Here is an 8,335-nt window from a genome sequence, read left to right as displayed (position 1 = left end):
ATATCAACCAATACCTATAACTATTTACCCATTGTCTTAGGGTTACAATTGCTGTGAGGAAACACCATGACCAAAAGCAACTTGGGGAGGAAAGGGTTTGTTTGGCTTACAGCTCCACATCACTCTTCATCATTGAAGGAAGTTAGGACAGGAACTCAAGCAGGGCAGAAACCTGGAGGCAGGGGCTGATGAGGCTATGGAGGGATGCTGTTTATGGACTTGCTCCTCATGGCTTGCTTAGCCTGCTTTCTTGTAGAACCTAGAACCACCAACCCTGAGATAGTACCACTCACAATGGGCTAGGTTCTTCAAAATCAATCCTGAATTAAAAAATGCCCTACACACTTGCCTGCAGCCTGATTTTATGGAGGTAATTTCTTAACTGATGTTCCCTCCTCTGAGATGACTAGCTTATGTCAAGTTGACATAAAACTAGCCAGCACACCCATCATAGTATCTGCATCTGTGATAATTTATGGCTCTTAAGAAACAGGTAGAGACCAACTCACTAACTGCTTAGTTACCTTGTACTCCATGTAAGGAGTTTCCTTCTCCTAACAACAAGGGGCCATGCACTATCCTCTCCCACCTGCAGAACAGAAAGTCAAGATCTTGGACACAAACAGTGGAACTGGGGTTCAAATTATGAACTCTGAAGTCACATTCCATGCTCCTGGGATTATAGTACTACATTCTAAAGTGCTCAGAAAAGGAAGGTGTGGGGGCAGGTACCAGAAATAAGCTCTGAGGAATTCTTCCCATAAGACGTAAGTGAAGTCAGGAGGAATTGTCCATAGCTGGGCTTACAGGGAGCAGTGGAAAACTGGGTCCACTTTCTGACTTCAAGAGTGTCCTTTTTCCATCCTCACCACGGCTCTTGGCTGAAGGCTGAGAGCTCTGTTTCTTCCTGCCAATCAATTCCAGTCTTTTGAACACTTACCACATATTGCCTATTGAGTTCTGCTCATAGCATGCTAAAGCTTCTCTAGTCTCCATTTCCAAACACTTCCTCCTGCAAACCATTTATAAAGACTACTAGCCACTACTAGTCAGATTTATCACAGCAATGACCCCACTCCTGGTACCATTTTTGTATTAGCTACTTTTCTTGCCTCTGTGACAAAATACTGTTGGAAGCAACTCAGAGGAGGAAAGGTTCATGATGGCCTATGGTTTCAGAGGGATTTCAGTTCACCAGAGTGGGAAAGGTATGACTGTGGAGCAGGTCAGTCTGTGGTGGGATTGGAGTAGTTGCACCTATGGCAGGGTGTAGGTTATGTGGCTGGGCTCCTAACATTTTGGTAGACCAGGAAAGCAGAAAAAGGAGGCTGGAAGTGGGTCATTTTACAGCCTTTCAAGGCCCATCTATCGTGATTTGCTTCTGCCAGCCAATGCCCATCTCTTAAAGATTCCACAGCTTTCTAAATAGTTCCACAAACTGGAGACTAAAGTATCATAGCATGAGCCTTTAGGGGACATTTCAGGTTGAATGATGACATGAGGTAGTCTAATAAACAGGCAGTCTTTGAGTTCATGTGGGAGCCTTTCAGATGATTCCCTCAGAGCACGTTTCGTTGGTGGGCTGGGCCAGTTGATCAGGAGCATGTGACCAGAGACTAGCTCAGATGCTATGGAACAGAAACATTGTTAAGTTTCAAATTCAATTTAGCATAGGTTAAAAATAAGTAGGGACCAAAGGCTACTCCAAAAATATGAATCTTGATAAGACAAAAGACCAGAATATAAAGCATGGGATTCATTTTGATTTAGGATAAGAGAGCAGCTTAGAGGCTATTTGCAGGCCTGTTATTATAAATCTAAGTTAACTCTCTACTTCACACTCATTCTAATAAAGTAAAATTTCTTCTGAGAATGTTCACTAAGAAGAGCAGAGATAATCCCATAAAGCAGTCATGTGAATTTGAGACTGAACACTTTTCATGCAGAATACTGTGCTTATTTTAGGTGACGTGATCATAGACCCACTGTGTATGACCTCAAAGATGTGCTTCTATCCCGTTTAACTCAACTCAATTTAGCATGTTATCCTAGAACTAGAAACATAATTAAGGGCATCTGGTTTGTAAATATAAAGTAAGTCTCTGGGAGGTGGTAGCACACAACTTTAATCCTAACACTCAGGAGGCAGAGGCAGGCAGATCTCTGTGAGTTCAAGACCAGCCTGGTCTACAGAGCGAGATCCAGGACAGTCAGGGCTATACAGAGAAACCTTGTCTCAAAAACAAACAAACAAACAACAACAAAAAGAAGAAAAAATGTATATAAAGTAAGTTACACATAAAGTGACTTGTATAATAAAGTGACTCTAACCAGTGGAGTCGTTTTAGAAAGTGCAGAATTCCAGAATGAGTAGGAGAAAACAGGTAAGCGTAGAGAATACAGCAATCCCCGATAGAATAGAGAGTTAATGTAGGGTCAAAGCATAGGAAACCAAGGCAGAAAAGAATAAACCGACAAAGGCTCCCTGAGAAAAACCAACAGAACAGCTAAAGCCCCAGCAAAGCTGTTCAAGAGAAGGAGGAGGGCACTGCTGAGTGCACACATTTCTTTTTTCTAAGTAAAATTTAAAAATAGCAGCATGTATTGATTGTAGAGGTGATGAACATCTTTATGATATATCAATACATGTGCATCATACACTTTGCTGATATTCACTACTCACTATTCTATTTCACCCCTCTATCCTACCAGTCCTTATTTTCTCAAATATACATTATATATATATGTATAAACAATATATACATTCTATATATGCATGTATATAAAATTCCACATGTAAGAAAAAACATGTGGCATTTGTCTTCCTGAGTCAGGCTTACTGCATTTGATACGATGACCTCTGTTCCCTTTGCTTTTCCTCAAGTGATACAATTTCATTGTACTTCCAAAGATTTTGTTTTGTGTTTATGAGTGTTTTACTTGCATGTAGGTGTGCCTACCATATGCATGCAGTACCTTTCAAGGCCTGAAGAAGAATGCCACAGAAAAGGAAGCCAAACATAGATCTCACAAAACCCTTCATCGAGCACATTCATGAAACATGAGGGAGCACTCTCTTTTCCACAGGCGAGGGAGTTTTATGGCTGGGAGTCTGAGAATTCAGACTTCCAGAGCAAAACCCCACCTGCAAGAGAGCTGCTCGGGCATTTTAGGGATTGCAAGTCAAGCAACTCATTCAACTGCTCCATTATTTGAGACAGTAGACATCCCCCTTTGTTTAAGTAGTATGAGTCTGGGTTTAACTCCACAGCAATCAAATAGGTCCACGTCCCCCCTTCAGCCACCACCAGTGGCAGAGGACAATGTGCAGGGACTGTGAGAGGAAGCCCAGAAGGACCCCAAACAAAAGCCAACGCAGCTTCCTTTTCTGTGTGGCCACCCCATTTTGTCATTTGTTTGTTTGGTGGTGTTTGGTACATATGCGTGCAGGTGTACGTGTATGTGCGTGTGTGAGAGTGAGGTGGGGCCAGAGGTCAACCTGGGGAATCTTCACAAATAATTCTCCACCTTGTATTTTGAGACAGCATCATCTTTCACTGAACTGCAGCTCACTAATTTAGCTGGACTAGCTGACCAGGACACCCCTGGGGACCTCCCGGTCTCCATGTCCCCAGGACTGGGATACTAGGACATTGTGTCCAGATTTTTACAGTGCTTCCCAGGCATCAAATTCGACTCCTTATGCTTACAGGCAATCACCACTTTGCTGACTAAGCCATCCCTCCAGCCCTCTGCCCCAGTGTCGTGATATCCTTCGTGATGCCCCCCTTTATCAAAAAAATTTTGATCATATGGTAGCTCTATTTTTACCAAACCTACACATTTATGTTTAATGTAGAACTACTTACAATTGCTAAATTATTGGACCAACAACCTGCATGTCCATCAACAGATGAATGGGTCAAGAAAATGTGGTCCACAGATACCAGAGTTTTATACAGTAGAAAGAAGAACTAAGTTGGGGCTGGAAAGATGGCTCAGTGGTTAAGAGCACGGGCTGCCCTGGCAGAAGACTCAGTTTCAGTTCCCAGCACCCACAAGGCAGCTCACAACCAGCTGTGACTCCAGTTCCAGGGGATTTGTAGTCTTTGCATTTCAGAGGCAAAGATCCATCTGGATCTCTGTGAGTTCTAAGCCACACTGGAAACAGTCAGGCATGGTGACTCATGCCTTTAATCCCAGGAAGTGATGGCAGAAAGCAGAAAGGTATTTAAGGCGTGAGGACCAGGAACTAGAGCTGGTTAAGCTTTTAGGCTTTAGAGCAGCAGTTCAGCTGAGATCTGTTTGGATGAGGACACAGAAACTTCCAGTTTGAGGGAACAGGATCAGCTGAGGAATTGGCGAGGTGAGGAAGCTGTGGCTTGTTCTGTTTCTCTGATCTTCCAGCATTCACCCCAATACCAGGCCCTGGGTTTGTTTTTGTTAATAAGACCCTTTAAGATTTCTGCTACACAATGTAGTTGATAGGTCATCTGCAACAGAGGATGATGATGTTCCTCAAGTGAACCATGTTGTCAAAGAGGTGTGATTTTTCGTGATGCAAAATCTGTTGTAATGAGAACATGTGACTGCTGGTGCAGGCTAACAGATCCATAGTGAAGTGATCCTTATGAGCTCAGGACCCCCAAGACCAAGTTCTCAGCACAAAGGAGATTTATTTGCCCCAGAGGGACAGAGGGTAGGGATAAGGGACAAAGACAGGAGATAGAAGAAGAGGGAGAAGGGGAAGGGAACAAGGGAGAGAGGAGAAAGGGGGCAAGGGAGGGGGCAGGGGTGTTTGTCCAGGGAGTGGGGGCATGGGACACAAAGCGCTGTCTATGGATAGAGAGGAGACAGATGTGGCCCGTAGAAAAATGGCGGTTTATAAAGGTACAAGGGAAAACCCCATGTTAGGATCAAGTGTTTTATTTTAATTAGGTTTGTTAATTAGGTGAACCAAGGGGGTCTTTTGATTGGTGGACTTTTATTCTTTGATAGCTGAACCTCGGTAGTCAGTCTCAGGAGGAGGAAGTGGCCAAATAAGGGAATGGACCTTGGCAGCTAGCTTTAGGAATGTAATCTAATGGTTTTTAGCAAGACAGAGGGAATTGGGGAGAAGGGCAAGGCCTGCCAGAGCCATGTTTGCCATGCTTGGGCTGGCCAGAGTCCCTTCACATAGTATTCCATTTGGGGGGCGAGGAGGAGGTGACAAAAGTCACTAAAAGCTATTGTCACTGTCCTGGGGTCCTTTGAATAGGGATACGACAGACACCCACAGGCAGCCCTTTGGGATTTGAGTGAAATCAAGGGGCAGCTAAGAATGAATTCCAGCCTGGAAGGTCCACTGAGTTTCTGAGCAAAAGCTAGAAATAGCTTCTCTGTTCGTTTGATGAGCAGCCAAACACAAGAGTGGCAGATTGGGGTGATGTGGTCAAACTGGGGTTGGCAAACTCTGTGTGTATGGGGGGGGGGGGGAGAGGCCAGTCCTGAGGGATCATCAAGGAGCAGTCATTCAAACCAAGGGCCTCTGAGGTCTGAATGGGCAGCTTCTCTCTCCAACTTCTTTTTCAGAAGGGTTGGGAGCCAGGAACATTAGGTGTTGGGGTGGCTTTTCAAGGCTTGTGGTTCTGTGGGGGAAGATCAGGCGAGGCTATGGGCAGGGTTTGGTTGGCAAGTTGGGAAGGGAGAGTGACAATATGAGGAGGTCTCTGGGATTCTCACAAGACTTATTATAGTCGGTTTTGGATTTGAAGATTACTTGTGATCTAAAAATACACCCCCAACTGCAGTATTCTTAGCTCCACAGTTCTCTGTAATATGCATTGTTCCTGGCTGAATTACATCTGAGAGATGTCTTTTCTCTAATGTACTTCTGAAACGTGGCTCATTTATGCAATTAAGCAACAGCACACCGAGAACTTAGAAAGAACCGAGGCTTCGCTTAGGGTGTGAAGACCACCGCTCACAACTCCCCGCAACCATTATGATTGCGTATCTAAAGACCCACTCAGCATGTTCATTACTTGGGTGCCTCTTGGACATTTAAACCTCAATGTTCCTGACACCAAACTGTTGACACCACTCTCCCACCAAACCCTCCTCTTTTTCCAGATGTTGTCATCTTAAGACGTGGCACCACCATCCACCACCCATAGGCTCTAGCCAAATCTTGAGAGGCAACCCTGACATTTCGTTTGACTTCCCACCCGAGTCTAACCCAACAGAGAGTTCTGCTGACCCTTTCTTCAGGATGACTCTCAAAACTATGCCACTCTCCATCTTCCCTGCCAGAGGTGGAGCCCAGCTGCCATCGTCACTTTCTAGGGCTGGCTTATCAGTCAGAATCAGCTATGGAAGTACATGACATCATGTCACTCATCTGACTCAAGTCCTTCCGCGGCTCCCTCTGGCATTGAGAAGGACAGTCAACCTCCTTGCTTTGGCCTGCGGAGTCCTGCATGACTTGTTTGCTCCTACTTTCCAGAGCTCGCTCCACCCCCGTTCTCTGTCCTCTGGACATGCTGAGTGTGGTTTGTACAAGCACTCTGCTGTTCTCAGTCCTGGGCCTTTGCACTGCTGCACCTTCTGCTTTCTCCCTGTGTCCTTCACCCCTGAGCTTGATCTCCCCCCATCTCTTCCTCCATTTGTAATTGCGTATTCCTTTGTACACTCTTTTATTTATTGTCTGTCTCCAACCGGGGTCGGAAGTGTGTCTCTTCTGGCATGGCTTTATCACTGACTGCCAGCTTCTAGCGAGCTCCCAGTTGGTGCTGACTGGTGGTTGAATGGAGGGGCGTGAAACGGACACAGTTCTGAGCTTGAAGCATGGGCAGTAATGTAAGGTACAGCCCGTTGGGCCTCAGAGAAAGGCACAGGAGTCACACCACTTCATGAACTGCAGGACTGGGCATTCATATCACCAGGCCTCCCTGGCACAAATGTCCATCCGAACGAGGACATTTACATTTTCACAAACTCTTACTAGTTCCTGGAAACAGATTGTGTCTCTCTGATTGTCTATTACGTTCTTTTTTTTTTTTTTTTCCAAACTGCTGAAGATCCTGGAACCAAACCAAAGTAATCTGCATTTCCATTTTTATGTCTTAATTTATAAACTGTGCCTTATAATTTACAAGCACCCACTTAGTGTCTCTACCAGAGCCTCAACAAACAACAGCTCTGCCAGCCCCACTCCTCCATTCTTCCCCTGCACTCTGCCCGGGATGGGCTGCCGCTGGCTCTAGCATGGCGTGGTGGTTTGAATGAGAATGGCTCCCATAGGCTTATAAATTTGAATGCTTGGTGGAACTGTTTGGGAAGGATTAGGAGGTGTGGCCATGTTGAAGAAGTGTCCCTGAGGGTGGGCTTTGAGATTTCAAGACCCACCCCATTTCCCAAAATTAGCACCCTCTCTCTGCCTCCTACTTGCATATCAGGATGTAAGCTCTCAGCTGCTGCTCCAGCACCATGCCTGCCTGCCTGCCTGATGCCACACTCCCTGCCGTGATGGTCTTAAACTCACCCTCTGAAATTTTAAGCACCCAATAAACTCTTCTATAAGCTGCCTTGGTCATGGTGTCTCTTCATAGTAGTAGAATAGGAGCTAAGATCCTTGGAGGCGTTAATAACAGTGATAGTGATGATTAGCCTTGTGCTACATACAGGTGAGAAAAAAAAATCTGGTGATGGAGAAAACATACGGGTGAAGGCTGCCTGTAAGAGAAGGGGCCAGGCCTAGACATGTGCCTCTACATTTGCTCATGCCTGTGGCCCTTTCAAGATCAGGGTACAGTGCTGTTGGGGGTGGGGTCACTTTTTGTGCAGCCCTGGCATCTGCTCCCCTCCTCAGACCCCCAGCAGCCAGTTCTGGAGCATAACCTTTCTGGCTGGGTCCTTGGTAAGCTTGGGTAAGTGGAAAATGCCTCTGAGCTCAGCTTTCCCACCCAGAAAATGGAAAGATCCTTTCGCCAAGGTGTGTGTGTGTGTGTGTGTGTGTGTGTGTGTGTGTGTGTGTGTGTGTGAGAGAGAGAGAGAGAGAGAGAGAGAGAGAGAGAGAGAGAGAGAGAGAGAGAGAGAGACTGATGATGAGCAGTTCACATCGCTGCTAGTTGTTGGATACATGGTGACTCCAGTGACTTCTCGGATGGTTACTGTTGAGTGTTAATTTGACAGATCTGGAATCACCAAGGAGACACGCCTTCAATCACACCTTTGAGGGATTATTTGGATTAGATTAGCCTCTTGGTATGCCTGTGCAGGATAATCTTGATTAGGTGAACCAAAGCAGGCAGATCCACCAAGATATAAGGTGGTGCCATTTCCTAGGTTTGGGTCT

Source organism: Peromyscus californicus, unplaced genomic scaffold (assembly GCF_007827085.1).
Source record: "Peromyscus californicus insignis strain IS unplaced genomic scaffold, ASM782708v3 Scaffold_13__1_contigs__length_99412109, whole genome shotgun sequence".
Taxonomy (NCBI): Eukaryota; Metazoa; Chordata; class Mammalia; order Rodentia; family Cricetidae; genus Peromyscus; species Peromyscus californicus.
This window is presented reverse-complemented; position numbering follows the sequence as displayed.